Here is a 17,350-nt window from a genome sequence, read left to right on the forward strand (position 1 = left end):
ATTCTAAGCCTCTTTGACATCCTTGTTTCTGAACCATAGATAACCCTGTAATATTTTCAGTATTTTTCTTTTGTATATTAATAACACTGAAATCAACCAGTTGATAACTAAATGTAGCACAGAATTTCTAAACACTATAATTTGAATATAACACCTGTGTATTCTATTTTGTACTTTTGCTTTGTCAACAGAATCATGTGTAACATAAGATTAATGGTTCTGATAATTGCCTGAGCCACTGTGAAATTTGTTCTGGGTAGTAGAATGTATATGAAAGGATGTTGTGAAGTGTAAGGTACATTTGGAAAATGCTAGTGACAATGTGGCAAAGTGGATTTCTTGTAGGTTTTTTTTTTTAAACATCTAGTACATACTTTAAAAAGTCCATTCCTATCTTCTTCAAGGGCCTGATGCTCCAACCCTGTTGCCAATGGGAGTTTTACTATTGATTTCAGTGGAAGTAGGATCAGGCCCCAAGTGACCTGGCTGAGTTCTTGTGCGTGTCGTACCATGTATTCAAAACCCATGTGGCCAAATCTTTCTTCTATCCTTTTTAGATTTGTTTGCTTATTAATGCCAAAAGATATTCCCCCCCGAAAAATATTGTTAAATGACCAATAATGAATAAATCATTAATACAGTAGGGCTCCATGATCTAGTTGTATTTCTCTCAGGAAGAAGCACTATCTATAAAGTTATCATAAAGCATGTGGGAGACATGCATTCTTGTTGTTTCAGTGGGGACTCTCAAGCATACTGTTAATACCCCTTCTCCAGTGGATATGACCGACAGTTACAATCTATTACATTCCTGCTGTGTTGCTTTGTATTTAATCGCAATCATTATTGGCATTTCTCCATTGAAACAGTACTTCATTTATTCACTTAAATGTTCATACAAAATTGAATACATAAAACTGTGGCAACATCTTTGATGAGCAACAAATAAAAATTAAGCCTGCATGCAATGCATGTGTGTATCTGTTCAACAGATGCCTCGTTATTGTTTGATGGATGTCTGTGCCAGAAAAGAACTAGAAGCAAATTCTATTTTGTTTAGGAAATATTTGACCCTTAAAAGGTTTCTGGTTTTTGATCCATTTAAAATATAGCAATTTTAGAGTAAACCAATCATTATTTGTCACTGTTAGAATGACAGTTAAAAGGAAGCACAACAGGCCAGATCCGTAGTTGGTGTAAATCAGCATAACGCTACTGAAATCAATCACTTCAACAAAGTTGTGCTGATCTACACCAACTAAGTACCTGTGCCAATCTGGAAGACTGTTTCTGCCAGAGGATGGTGAGAATCAAAGCCAGGCTCATCATTATGCAGTGTTGCTAAATTCCTCAGTCTGATTCCCAAGAACTGTGCCACATATCAGCAAAGTGGAAATAAGCCACATAAGTTTCATCCAGTTTCTTACATATATGGCACAGGGATGCTGAAAAAATGTGTATAGTGGGGGTGCTAAGAGCCATTGAACCAAACTGTAAACCCTGTATATGATGGAAACCACTTCAAGCTTGGGGGTGCAGCAGAGCGGAAGAGAGGGCACAGGGATACACCCTCAACTTGCATATGCACACAACCAGAATCCTGATGACTGAGCTTTCTGAGCCCAAGCTCATAGGGATTAATCGCATGATTAGCAGCACTAGATACCCCAAAAAGTGCATGTCTGGCTAGAACAATGGCCCTGTCTCTCTATTCTGCACCAGCTAGTGATGCAAGCTGGACACTAGAGACAAAGCACATTGCATCGCCAATAATGAAGAGCAGGAATCATTTGTGTATATGCAGAATGCTTGTGGGAATTGCTGTTGATGCAATATCTCTCTGCTCGTGCAGCAATACCCTTCTTCACCAACGTAGCTGTGACAGGTAAAGCCATAACAGAGGCCCTGTTTCTGTCTTAGCTTTGAAAGATAGATCGGGAAAAATTTAAAGGAAGGAAGAAATTTGGCCAAGGGACTGGGAGATAGAATTAATCCTACTGGATTCTGTTCTTACCTTTGCCACTGATCACAGTGTGACATTGAACAGGTCAGTTAATTTCTTTGTACCTTGAGTTATGCATATGTAATATGAGAACAATAATACCTACATCAGAGAGAAAGTTTGTCAAGCTGTCCTGCAGTGGCTCAAGAGTGTGTGTACTGATCTCAGGGCAGACTATTAAGCACCAGGGCATAAACCCCAAACTGGCTAGATTTCCCCAACCAAATATCAAGTGTAAACCCATCAGGCACTATAACAGCCTTAAAATGGAGGCACAGACAGTCCCTTTGGGTACTCTGATTTGTTTTGCAAGACAGGTAAACCTACCTTTGTGACAGATGATCCCTTACACTAAGAATCACAGCAATATTTGGGTTACTCCAAGTCCCAAAGGACCAGTCTTTTACCCCAGGTCAATTGCACCTTAGCTCTCACACCAAAGGCAATGCTTGTAGCCAATCGTATAATAAAGTTTCAAAAGGTAATAGAAGCCTCTATAATAAGCAAGGTCTATATGTCCTTTAGGGCTAACCCAAGCTAAGTATGTGGGGATCCCTTGCTTATGCTAAGAAAGCCTTGCCCCCTGAGGTCCAAGAAGCAGAGAGATACAGTTCATTCTTGTTAGGGGGTTTTATTCACTTGCAGGACCCCTCTTCTTGGGGGGAAGAGCAGACTAACAGTCATTTTTTCTCTTTAATGTTCCACAATAATCAGTCTTGCGTCGATGTGCCTGCCTTGTTGGACGACATTACGCCTTCTGTTGGAGACCCCTTCACACCAGGCTTGTGTCTGGTGACTCACACAGTTACAAAGGCTTACCATACAAATGTTTATATATATATCTTACAGTATAGGAAACAGATATTATAAGTGAGATTAATGCATGCAGTAACTCACAAACATTCAATAAAGTATAAACACTAACACATCCTTATAATGTCTCTGTCCCAAGGAGCTTGCAAACTTAATGCAGAGAAGGTACCAGATAAGAGCTGTTTATTTAATTAGCTTGATCAAATTATATGTATCTAAAGCATCCTAAATAACTGTCATAAGAAATTGCTGTGGTCATTTGTAGCCATAGAACTGTTCATTGCCAACAACATGCTGAAAGGAAATGAGGTATCAAAGGAACAGAAGAGTACATTCAGGAAATTCTTGTCCCATTAGTCTCTATCCTCAATACTTAAGTCTCCTTGCTGCACTGCCTTACACACTGCCCTGTTCAGGCTACCTGCATCTCCCATCTGTGCACATGGAAGAAAGCAACATCCGTAGGACCACTACCGCACCTTCCACATGGGTGAGCCAGGAACAGGCGGAGCTGTGAATTCCCTCTCTTCCCAGTTCCTTGGCCAGCAGATGTAAAAGAGGAAGTAGTGTATGCCAAGTATGGTGCTGTGAAGGTCTGAGTCACAGTCTGATCCCTTGTCAGCTCCTGAGTCAGCATAGCCACATGCTGACCCCATCTATTGCTTGTGATGATGCTACACTAAGCCTTTACTAAGTTATAATGGAACATACATATAGAAAGTGAACTCAGATAGAATGAAAAAGCCATTTGTATGGTTAAACCCTGAAGTCTACTCAGGTTTTACTCAGCCCTTATATGTGCAAAACATGCATTAATTTCAATGGAATTTTTGCCTGAGGAAAATCTCAGGACTTGGCCCATAGCAGAGTAGAACTGTCCTAAATTGTTTCAGTGTCCAAATTGTAGTTCTGGTTAAAGTGAACCTTCATTTATAGAGAAATTCTTCTGTGACATTCTACATGGCTTGAGTAAAGGGAACTGACTGTAACATTTAGACAACAGAATGATTAGCAGTAGTCAGCAGAGTAAGAGTTCATAAAGAACAGATTATGCCATAGTAGCTTTCTTTTACACAAATGCTAGTTTGCTTATTTATAAATGCAGGGAGTATTCCTTCCCTATCATCACTTCGGAAGCGATAGATATTTTTTACTAAAATAGCTGAAATGAAAATGCTACCTTCCAATTTTTAGGAAAACAGCGAATTCAAAAGTGGTGCTACCAGCCTCCCATGAAAACAGACAAGCTATTTTAGAACCTGCTTCTTATGATTTTAAAAAAACAAACACTCAGTTATTGCTTGTTTTGTGTCCTGCTTTAATAGGACCCTTTAATGACAAAATGTTATTATTCGGTTGTATGCCTTATTTAAAATTAAGTTCTGTAAATGCTCTGGCAACCATTATAAGTAAATACTTTCAAATTTTGTGTGGATTCTGCAATATCTACACATTACTCTGAAACAGCATATGTTATACAAACTGTATACTGTTACAGTCAGTGTCATCAGCTAGAAAGTATTTGATCCCAGCTCAGTGGTTTGTTCGAGACTGTGTGATCCTAAGGGTTTTTGCAGATTTGCAAGATTTGAAATAACACATTTTACAGAGTGTTTTGTGGAGCCTGCTGAGCAGTTTCAAACAGATTGCCTTCAGCTGATTAGTGAGATGAATTTATGCAATGTATGAACCATTTAGTTACCAATTTCTGCACAGGGTGGTAGATAGGACTGTAATAGGAGATACTGATGTGGGTCTGAGGGTAGAATTTAATTCAAAGAAACTTTTAATCCACTATTCCATTTAGTCTGATGAATTACATAGTAGTTTAGTGATTTGATTGGGAGTCAAGAAATCTGGTTTCTATTCTTGCCTGCAACTCACTTTCTGTGAGACTTTTGGTTAGTCTCTTAGGCTAAAATTTCAATTTAGGTGAATAAGGTGCAGGGCAGACCAAAATGTTGTGTTCTGATTGTCCCCGTGGATGCTGCTGGTGCAAATTAAATAGCATTTAGCTTGTGTCAACATAGTCCTCTTCCAACAGGACAACTTTAATGCTAAGTAGGTACATTTTTAGCTCGTGCCTGAAGCATCCACATGGGAGAGTGCAACGTTTTGGTGTGCTCTGCAATTCACATCCCCGTAGCCCACACTGTATCACAGTATAGACAAACACTAAAGTTGGGCAGCTAAATTCATGATTAGGCACCCAAAATAAGTGACCTGATGTTCAGAGAGGCTGAGCACCTGTAGCTGCCATTTGAGGTAAAGAGTTTTCCCTGAATAAGGAGTACAGACTGATCACCATACTGCTTAGCTGCACAAGGGAATGTGGAGCACACTCAAACACAGCTAGTCTTGTACATTTCTATCCCTTCACCCACTTCTAGACTATACAGAGCAAAGGACAGCTCTACCTCACATAACCGAGCAGCGTCAACTCAAAATGATCACTTACCAGGGCTGTCCTCTCCTGCATCATGTGAGCCAGAGACAGACTGCTGGGACTGGCTAGACTCCTCCAGAGTGGAAAAGAGGTCCTTACTCACCACACCACAACCCTGCCATGAGCTCCTCCTCATCTTCCAACTTCACCTCTGTGTCCACTATCTTGTCCTAGGGATCGAGTCCACTGTCCGCCACCTCCAGTCGAAGTGTCCCCCAAAGCATCCACAGGGCTCTTGGCGGTGGAGGTGGGGTCGCCGCCAAGGATAATGTCCAGCTCCTTATAGAAGCAACAGGTCTTCGGCACAGCACCAGAGCGACAGTTTGCCTCCCTTTCCTTCTGGTATGCCTGCCTCAGCTCCTTTATCTTTGCATGGCATTGATGCATGTTCCATTCGTAGCCCTTATCCAGCAAGCCATGAGAAATCTGACCATAGGTATCCAAGTTCCTATGGCTAGAACAGAGCTGGGACTGCACAGCCTTCTCTCCCCACAGAGCCAGCAGATGCAACAACTCAGGTGTACTCCAAGAGCATTTGCTGCGTGGAGCCGCCATGGTCACCTGGGAAGACATGATGTGAGCTGTCCATGCCAAGCAAACAGGAAGTGGAATTTCAAAAATTCTTAGGCCTTTAAAATGGGCGGGATCGATGCCTGTGTACCTCGGTGCAGGGCAGCGGAGTTCAAACTGCTATCCAGAGCAGTCAGGATGGGCATTGTGGGACATCTCCTGGAGGCCATTTACAGTGACATAACCAAGCCTGGTGTCTACACTGACACTTTGTTGATATAACTTTGCTGCAAGAAGCTCTACGTCTCTCACAGTTCCAAGCCTCTTTCACTTAATCCAAAAGCTCTCTTTTAGCTTTCTCTCAGGGTCATACTACCAGCGCTTCTGTGGCTGTGGCTGGTGCCTATTTGCTACCTTCTCTGTCCTCTTCTGTGGTGTTTCTCTGGCTTATGTCTTCATCACCCCCACCCCACCTATTAAAACAAGACCCAGGAAAGCCCCTCCACCCACATAGTTAAAATTCCTGATCAGCCTCACATGTGCCTTTGTTTTGGGCAGTGACGTGCCTGCGTTTTGAGTGGAGGCTGCTATTGTTTCAATTACCTGATTCCATCAAGGAGTTTTAATGGCTTCTTACAACCACCTTAGATGAAGAATGGTGGTTACATTTCTCTCCCACCCCATTTCAGTGCGGTTCAACCCAGTGTATAACAACATTGTAGTATACAAATAAGTATTCTAGAAAATTAGGCCCTAATGGAGTTAGGCACTTAGTGAGAATGTCAAAGGCACCTATCTGCATCTTTAGGTGCCTGAATACCTTTTGAAAATATGGTCCTATGTGTTTCAAGTTGAACACCCAAAATCAGTTGACATTTTTGACTATTTTGGCCTTAATCTCTGCTTCACTATCCTCATTTCACACATCCCTTCACTTCACAGGGGTGCTGTGAATACATAATAATTAATGTTTGTGAAGCACTCATATATTATGGTGGAGCACCATGGAAACACCCTGGAGGAAATGAATCATTTGTATTCAGGTCAGGGTTTGGATGGTGTGTTAAATAAGGCTGTGGCACACACTGAATGAGGAGAATAAAAAGAAATATTGAACAATTATCCATTCACTGAATTAGATAAGGTTCCTGTGGAAAAAGTGTATGATCATGTAATTAAAGTCTGCCATAATGCATCTTTTAAAGGGGACGGAATTAAAGTTGCACAGACTAAGTTCCTGACTATGTACCTAATTTTAGCTCCTATAAACTCCTCCCACTTAGCTACAAACCACCTTTTTTTTCCTCTGTGAGGCAATGTTGTGGATAAAAACAACAAGGAGTCCGGTGGTACCTTAAAGACTAACAGATTTATTGGGCATAAGCTTTCATGGGTAAAAAAACCCCACTTCTTCAGATGGATGGAGTCAAAATTACAGATACAGGCATAACTATACTGGCACATGAAGAGAAGGGAGTTACCTTACAAGTGGAGAACCAGTACTGACAAGGCAAATTCCGTCAGGGTGGATGTGGTCCACTCCCAATAATTGATGAAGAAGTGTCAATACCAAGAGAGGGAAAATTACTTTTGTAGTGAGCCAGCCATTCCCCGTCCCTGTTCAAGCCCAAATTAATGGTGCTATGTTTGCAAATGAATTGTAGCTCTGCAGTTTCTCTTTGAAGTCTGTTTTTGAACTTTTTTTGTTGAAGGATGGCTACTTTAATATTGGTTATTGAATGTCCAGGGAGATTGAAGTGTTCTCCTACTGGCTTTTGTATGTTACCATTCCTGATGTCTGATTGGTGTCCATTAATTTTTTTACGTAGAGATTGTCCAGTTTGGCCAATGTACATGGCAGAGGGGCATTGCTGGCACATGATGGCATATATCACATTGGTAGATGTGCAGATGAACGAGCCTCTGATATTGTGGCTGATGTGATTAGGCCCTATGATGGTGTCCCCTGAATAGATATGTGGACATATTTGGCAACGGGCTTTGTTGCAAGGATAGGTTCCTGGGTTAGTGGTTCTGTTGTGTGGTGTGTGGTTGCTGGTGAGTATTTGCTTCAGGTTGGAGGGCTGTCTGTAAGCAAGGACTGGCCTATCTCCCAAGATCTGTGAGAGTGATGGGTCATCCTTCAGGATAGGTTGTAGGATGATGCGTTGGAGAGGTTTTAGTTGGGAGCTGAAGGTGATGTCTAGTGGCGTTCTGTTATTTTCTTTGTTGGGCCTGTCCTGTAGTAGGTGACTTCTGGGTACTCTTCTGGCTCTGTCAATCTGTTTCTTCACTTCAGCAGGTGGGTACTGTAGTTGTAAGAATACTTGATAGAGATCTTGTAGGTGTTTGTCTCTGTCTGAGGGGTTGGAGCAAATGCGGTTGTATCGTAGAGCTTGGCTGTAGACGATGGATCGTGTGGTGTGGTCTGGATGAAAGCTGGAGGCATGTAGGTAGGAATAGCGGTCAGTAGGTTTCTGATATAGGGTGCTGTTTATGTGACCATCGCTTATTAGCACCGTAGTGTCCAGGAAGTGGATCTCTTGTGTGGACTGGTCCAGGCTGAGGTTGATGGTGGGATTGAAATTGTTGAAATCACGGTGGAATTCCTCAAGGGCTTCTTTTCCATGGGTCCAGATGATGAAGATGTCATCAGTGTAGTGCAAGTACAGTAGGGGCATTAGGGGACGAGAGCTGAGGAAGCGTTGTTCTAAGTCAGCCATAAAAATGTTGGCATACTGTGGGGCCACGCGGGTAGCCATAGCAGTGCCACTGATTTGAAAGTATACATTGTCCCCAAATGTGAAATAGTTATGGGTGAGGACAAAGTCACAAAGTTCAGCCCCCAGGTTTGCCGTGACATTATCGGGGATACTGTTCCTGACGGCTTGTAGTCCATCTTTGTGTGGAATGTTGGTGTAGAGGGCTTCTACATCCATAGTGGCCAGGATGGTGTTTTCAGGAAGATCACCAAGATAAAGTTCCTTCCAGCGATGAGGATGGAGATATGGGGTCTCATCCTGAAAGAGGATTCTTGCTACTGTTTGCTAAAATGCAGGTTTGCCTTGTCTCCTTCTTGCTGTTTAAAGGACCTTGTTACTACTTATATGTAAATTGAGGTAAACATTCCTTGCTTAAGACTTGGTTGACCAGTCCTGCCTAATCGGTACTATGTGGGTTTGAACATATGATACCAACATCATTCTGGGCTCCTCTGACAGCCCTAGCATCTGGCTGTTCAAACTGTGCAGCCAAGCGCTCTGCCTCAGTGCTCCACACCTGAGCAAACATTTCACCCATAGATTCACACATATAATGCAAAGTGCAGCACGTGGCTATGACCATGGGAATATTATCCTCAGTAAGGTCTAACCTAAACACTTCCAGCAAACTTTCAAACAGTCAAAGGCACATTTGACTACCATGCGGCACCTGCTCAACCTGTTGTTAAAACACTCCTTGCTGCTGTCCAGGTGCCCTGTGTAAGGTTCCATGAGCCAGGGCTGTAGGGGGTAAGCCGGGTCTCCCAGGATTACTCTGGGCATTTCCACATCCCCCACTGTGAACTTGTGGTCTGGAAACAAAGTCCCCACCTGCAGCTTTCTGTACAGGCCACTGTTCCTGAAGTTGCATGCGTCATGCACCTTTCCAGACCAGCCTGCAATGATGTCCGTGAAATGCCCCCGGTGATCCACAAGTGCCTGCAACACCATGGAGAAGTATCTCTTCTTATTGATGTATTCAGAGGCAAGGTGGTCTGGCGCTAAAATTGGAATGTGTGTGCCATCAATCACTCTGCCACAGTTAGGGAAACCCATCTCTGCAAAGTCATCCACTATTTCATGCACATTTCCCAGAGTCACGGTCCTATGCAGCAGGATGTGATTTATTGCCCTGACACTTGGAGTAATACAATTTGCAGCTAACCGGTAGCCATCTGGATTCGCCAGCTTCCACGCAGCGATTGCAACATGGTTCTCTGTCGAAGGGCAGTTCTCAATCTGGTGTCCTTGCGCTGCAGGTCGGGGGACAGCTCAGCACATAGCTCCATGAAGGTTGCTTTATGCATCCTAAAGTTCTGTACCCACTGGTTGTCATCCCACACCTGCATGACAATGCGATCCCACCAATCAGTGCTTGTTTCCCTAGCCCAAAAGTGATGGTCTGCCGTATGCAGCTGCTCTGTGAATACACAAAGCACTCATAAGTTGCTGCCATCCATATCACACTTGGGTGCCTGCGATTCATCCTCTGCTAACTTTGAGAGTAACTCTGCGAGTAAGTGTGCTGTCATGCGCGATGTCCTCACGACAGCTAACAGCACATAGGAGAGAAGTATGGGATCCATCCTCTCTCACTGCAGATGCTGGCGCACACTACAAAAGAATGACAGTTGGAAAAATGGTGCGAAAGGAAGCCAGAGACCTTTGGAGGGGTGGGACACAAAGAGGTGCATGATGGTACATTTTGCACATCCCAGGATGTGCTGCGCTCCATTTCCACATTCCCACAACACCTAGTGACGGATGTTGTCGCCAGGCACTGTGGGATACACACCCACAGTCCATTGCTCTCACTGTTGACAAAGGTGCCCCGAATGTAGACACGATCTGTCGACAGAGGGAGCAAATGTAGACACGCTTTGGCAACTTTGCTTCTGTAGATTTTTCCTTGGCGACACTAGTTTCATTGAAAAAACTTGCCAGTGTAGACAAATTTTCACTCCATGCATCTGAAGAAGTGGTTTTTTTTACCCACGAAAGCTTATGCCCAATAAATCTGTTAGTCTTTAAGGTGCCACCGGACTGCTTGTTGTTTTTGTGGATACAGACTAACACGGCTACCCCTCTGATACTTGAATGTTGTGGATGTTTTTCAACAGCTGTGGGATGCCAATATACCACTTCATCTTGTAGAGAGGCTCCCACAGGACATTTACACATAAGTTACATCTTCTCTGTTTCCTCTTTGGCACATATCCCAGGGAAACATATGGAATTATGTTCTTAAAAAAAAAATTATAAGCCAGAAAAGAAGTGTACATAGACATTTATTTGACCGAAGGCTCTCACATTCAAATGAAGAGGGTTGGATTTGGGTTTTGGGGTTTTTGTTTTGTTTTGTTTTTTGCTTTTTTAGGAATGTGTGATATAATTCCAAATTATCACACATCCCCCAAAACCTGCTAATGTCTTTAAGAAGTTTCTCCAAATAACACACTGTTAGCTGTGCAAAAGAATGACTCAATGCCTTGAGGCACTCTTCATCATAGCTACTTTTCTAATGTTCAGTCCATTTAGTTTATCAAAAGGAAGGCCGAGGCGACTTGATCATGGTTTATAAGGACCTACATGGGGAGATATCTGACATGAGAGAGTTCTTTGATTTAGCAGACAAAGGCATAACAAGATCCAGTGTCTGGAGGCTGAAGTTAGAAAAAGTCATTCGGGAAATAAGATACAAATTCTTAACAGTAAAGGTTATTAATCATGAGAACAGTTTACCAAGGAAAGTGGTAACTCCATCATAACTTGGAGTCTTTAAATCAAGGTTGGATGTCTTTTGAAAAGATATGCTCTAGCTGAACAACAAATTATGGGGTTTGATAGCATTCACTTATGCAGTAAGAAGAAGAATTCCTTCAGCGACACTATTACTGGGTGAAATTCTCTGGCCTGTGTTCTGTCGGACGTCAGACAGGCAGCATGTTCCTTCTAGCTTTAAATCAATGAATCTATAGCTGCACTCTTGACACACCAAAGATAGCTCATATATCATCAGACGTAAAGTATCCGGTCATTAAAATAAACTCTTGGCAGAATCTTTTTGTAATTTAGAGTGCTTAAATCATTAAATTAAATGAACTACTGGCCATTATTATTTATCATTTCTGTAGCACCACAGATGAGCATGATACTTACTGAATATAAAAGAAAATGTAGTGCCAGACTTAAAGAGCTTTTAATCTGCAATAAACAGAAAAAGGAAGGAAAGCAAAATAAAATCATGCCATTAGAATTATTTAAATTTGCCATGCAACTTGGTAGTCCTCTTTTTTTTTTTTTAATTTATTTCCCTTAAATCACTTTACTTCATTATTTCATAACTGATTTTTGGTAAATTTAAAAAACAATTCCATTCCTCTTCAAGGACCATGTCATTAAAATTCCAAACTTGAAAACACAGCTTTTTCAATTGTACAAAGACAAAAAGTCCAGATCTGAACTCTTTGGGCCTAATTCAGATCTAGTGTAAGTAGCTGCAACTCCATTTACATGGAGTTGCATCCTCCTAGAACCAGATGTATAGCTATACCTTTACGTCCCCAAATATATATATCTTTGTGTCCGCATAATTCAAAAATAGCTCAACAGAAAATGAAAAAAACTTTTCAGAAAAAAAATCACCTTAGATTTGAGACCAAACATGAGACCCTTCACCAAAAAGGAATGATTGTAATTGAGATGTAAATGACTGAAAATAGGGGGATGAATCTTCATTCATGTACCAGCTGCCTTGCATCATTCTGAGGTTGCAAAGCAGCCATGTATCCATTGGATTACCCCTGTATCAGGCATTCAGTGAGAATTTTACCTGAGTCCAGAGAGTAAGATCTAGCTCATACTCTATTATGAATAGGTCATAGGCTTAGATATTTTAAAAATACTGTGTCAGGGCCTGATCTTGCCAACCATTATTCACTCAAGGAGCCCTTATTGCCACTGAAGTCAGATGAGTAAAGATTGCTCACGTGAGTAAAGATTCATCTGGCACTACATTATATATTTGATATTCTTCAAACAACTCAATTTTACCTGAAAAAGAAGAGAAATTTGTTACTGAACTCTTGATAGTGGTGGATATTATTAAACCAATTTATACTACTAATTAATGCCACAATTCATACCACAGATTACAGTATTAGTAGATTTTAATACTATCTTTCCAGCACGTATATGAACTACCCTAATTAATCTTCTGTCATTGGACTTTAATAGCTGCAAGTGTTCTGAAAATATTTTCTTAAAAGTTCCTTGTTATGGAAAACAAAACAGGATTTTGTGACAACTGTTTTAATTGTGATTAATCTTATCCTGCATGCATCATTAGTATTTTAGAATGTATATGTACTTAAAGTATATTCATTATTTTATTTGGACCAGTGGAGTTTCTTGAAAACAATTGTAGCTTCTCCTACTTGAAAGCAAGAATACTTTCAGATTAACTAGTGTTAAATGGCACGGGAACCTTTAGCAGTATGGGGCATGTGTGGATTTTTTTTCACATTTACCTAACTGACTTTCTTTCCCCATTTCCTGCAGTGAGAGACCTTTTCATCCTTTTTACCTTAATTATGAACCCCATCCTCTTTGCATAAACTGTTCCTGCTGCACTGAGATTGGCTGCCTCCTGTTCAACTGTGTATTCACTAACACGTAATGGAGATGGGGGAGAATTCTAGGCTGTATGAGCATAGAGTTTGGACAGCACAAGTGAATAGGGTAGCCAATCCTCCAGGATTGGCCTGGAGTCTCCAGGAATTAAAGATTACGCTTTAATTAAAGATTATGTCATGTGATGAAATCTCAAAGAATACATTCAACCAAAATTGGCAACCCTACAAGTGAAAGGAAGGAAGTCAGGAATGCTGCGAGGGGATGAAGACAAAGGGTGGGCCCCAAGTTCATCATTAAGGTGTGTGGGGGGAGTTGGGTAATTGAAATGAGAACCTCCAAGTGACGGGAGGGTGACCATCCAAGCACTGGTGGAAAAAGTTTAAAATCTAAAAAATGACTGTAAAAATGTCAAATGCCCTATAAAAGGAGTTCCATGTTTATGCCCTCTCAATTATGTATATATCAAGTGTATTCAGTTTAAATGTAAAGACATGTTTGTTTTTCCTAATTGCAAGGCCTGCAAACCCAGTCTAGGCTCCGAGAGTCAAAATAGGGTGTCTTCACCTCCTGCACAGGCACCAATAGTAATGGTACTGCCAGCCAAATGGGACCTCAGCTATATATAAATGCCCTCAGTAACACTTATGGAATTTCATTATCTGTGCAAATCCATTGCAGACATAAACCAACTGAGACTAAGTAAACCATTCTGTTGATGATGCACAAAATGGAATGGAATCTGCAGTTCATGTAAACTTAGCTGTATTGATTCTGCGGGCTTCACAGAAGTTTGTTTTTGGGTATTTTTAGAAAAAAAAGTTAAAGTATTTTTGTTACCAAAGTCAGCAGATATTACTCTGAATACACAAAACAAACACATCTGTTGAGATTTTTACAGTCACTTTAACACATTATTCATGCTGGAACATACATCAGTTGTTGGTTATATATGGTACTGGTACACATGGTAAAGTCAGAAAGGAAAAAAATCAAGATTCTGTGCAGTGCATCTATCTCCATTTATCCAGAAGGCCAATGTCTTTATTATTTACTCAAACATCTGCTTGGAGAGTTGGACTGAAAAGATTTACTGCATCTTTTGTAGAATCTATAATTGTATTGAAGTTTTCTGCTGGAATTAGATTTTCCCTTAGAAGAACTCTGTGGGAGCTAGAAAGCTTGTCTCTCTCACCAGCACAAGTTGGCCCTACAAAAGGTATTACCTCACCCACCTTGTCTGCGTAACTTAACATATGTAAGTAGTCCCATTGACTTCAGGCATGTGACAGAAGTTTCTTTCTGAATCTTGCCCTGATATGGCAGAGCACTTCTCAGGATCAGACCCATTAATCATAGTGCAAAGCCATTTAATTTAAAATCTGAATTTGCCTTGGTATGTCATTCTACTGTTTGGCAAAGATCTGTAAATATGCTACATCTCTACTGGGGCGGGGGATGGGGGGGAGATCTCTATCTCTATCTCCTCCTCCCCCTCCCCCCCCGCCCTGGTAGAAATTTGAAGTTTACTGTGGATTGTTCAATCTTTTCCCCCTCCCCCCTTAAAATCCAGTGAAAAATAAAATATGCTCTGTATAAATCAAAGCTCTAATACAGCATGCAACCCTCCTTCCCCAAACTGAAGACATTTGTAACAATAATTTATTATATTTTACTTTATTTTCTGTCTTACCAGAAGTCACTAGAAGTTCTATAACTTGCTGCAAATAGAAACCTAATACTTCAGATTTAAAGATGTTCAATATACCTTGGAAAAATAACAATGCCACAAATGTATACTAAGAAACCAGCGCTCTTTCTCAGATTCAAATATTAGCCTTATATTATTATTTTATTCCAGCTACACCCAGAACCCACGATCTGGACTGGGCCCTGTGTGCTAGGCACTTTACAAACACAAAGGAAGGTACAGCCCTTGCCTTGGAGAGTTCACAATCTAGAACTGTGATCCCACAATCTTATCCATGAGCACAGATCTCTGCACCCATGTGGAGCCCTATTGACTCTGGTGAGGTACCACATAGCAGCAGGCATCAACTCTAGTGAATCCAATTGTAGGATCAGAGCCTAAGTTAAGACAAGATGTAACTAGTGAGTGTCATAAACAGTAGGAGGAAGGGTATGGGTAACAGTTTCAGGATTACGCATTTAGGCCCCAATTCTGAAATTGGATGTAAGTGAACAGACCCTTGTACCCATTCAGACCCGCACTGAAATCAGGCTCAGACATCCTCCTATACAGATTGGACTCACTTAGGCCTTTCTTTTAGGCCCTATTTATGTCCCTAACTATTCATATGAGTAGTTCCACTGAAATAAGCGGGACTGTATGCACACTTACCATGTGCATAAATCAGGGGTTCTCAAACTTTGTTGCACTGCGGCCCCCTTCTGACAACAAAAATTACTACACATCCCCAGGAGGGAGACTGAAGCCTGAGTCTGCCTGATTCCCACTGCCCCGGGTCGGGGAGTCAAAGCCTGAGCCCCACTGCCCTGGACAATGTAGGGGTCAGCCCAAGCCAGGGGGCCTGTAACCTGAGCCCCGCTGCCCAGGGCTGAATCCCTCGGGCTTTGGCTTCAGCCCTGGACAGTGGGGTTCAGGCTTCAGCCCTGAGCTCCAGCAAGTCTAAGCCATTAAAATGGGACCACGACCCACTTTGGGGTCGCAACCGACAGTTTGAGAACCGCTGGCATAAGTGTTTTTCAGGACTGCAGTCTTAGTTTAACAGTATATGCAATTGAATGTTTAAACCATATTTGATGAAATATAAAACCACTCCCGGTTTCTACTTTTTAAACCTCTGCCCCCTTCTATTCTCTTTCGCCTCTACCTGCTTTTTAACTTTGACCTGTTTCTATTGCTCTTTTAAACGTTACCCATTTGTATTGGTCTCTTCAATTGTGCACATTTCTATATTTTTCCATTTTCTAAAGCTCTATCCATTTTTTTACTGTATGGACTAGTACTGCTGGCAGGCTGTATCGTGTGAAAATATTTTGGAATTCATCTCAGAAACACTACAACTATTTCCTGTTTGAGCAGGATGGCTCAGCAGCCAGGTTTTGCAAAGGGTACATTATGTGGCAATGGCAGAATCACAAAAGGCTAAATTTCTGCTCCAACAATACGTGGTTACTCCTTTCCCATGAAGGAATTTATGAAGAGATGCAACTTCTCATTCAAAGAAATCAGAGCATGGCAATAGCTTTGAAAAAGATGAGGGAATATTTTTATCCTTAATAAACAAAGCTATGATTTAACCTGGATCCAGCTTCCCATTAAAATGAGACTATTTGTCAATACTCAGTACCTTGAGAGAGAAGTATACTACCTACCACACAAAAGCCGTAGTCCTGCAACTGTATCCATATGGGGGGACTCCTGTGCTTGCACTGAGGGTGCTAATGCAGTTCCAGGATCAAGGCCTGGGTCCAGGTGGGAGAATGAAAGAATTAAAGAGAAAACAACTTGATAATACTTTCAGTGTGAAAAACAAATGGTCAAAGTATACTTCAATTGATTTCAATTGCGCAGAATCAGGCCTTAAGTTTGTACCCAATACTCTCTCTATCCTCTGCTCCCAGTGCATTAAGAGTGAATAGACTGAGGTGCTCAGCACTTGGCAGTTAGAAGTCAGTGGATACAAACTGGCTAGGATTTGTAACCTGGTGATTTGAACGGGCTCCTTCAATAAGAGTTTTGCCATTACTTTCCCAGTAAGAGCAGAAAAAGCCCTAGGATTCCTCTGACCAATTATCTGAGAGGACACCAGTGAGAGAGTCCTAACACCTTTCATTTCTTCCCTAGGAAAGGGACAATGGAATTCCTACTCGAGATCCTGCTTTGCTTTGAAAAATAATGGTATTGCCACTTTAATCTTGGAGTATATTAATGTCAGCCGTGGGTGCAAATGGGCTTGATCTAAAGCCCATTGAAGTCAATGGAAAGATTTCTGCTCCCTTCAATGGGGTGTGGGTCACACCTTATCCTATAACCCTGGTACCGCAGCCTGCATTTGAAGTACCCGTAGTCAAGTTATGTGGAAAACTACCCAAACTCTCTTTCCCCTATGCTCCTTTTACAAGCAGGAACTGTCAGTACCTGTATGTCTATTGCTAAAAGACAGAGCAGGGAACATAGTAGGTTATAATCCATAAGCA

Source organism: Natator depressus, chromosome 3 (genome assembly GCF_965152275.1).
Source record: "Natator depressus isolate rNatDep1 chromosome 3, rNatDep2.hap1, whole genome shotgun sequence".
Classification (NCBI taxonomy): Eukaryota; Metazoa; Chordata; order Testudines; family Cheloniidae; genus Natator; species Natator depressus.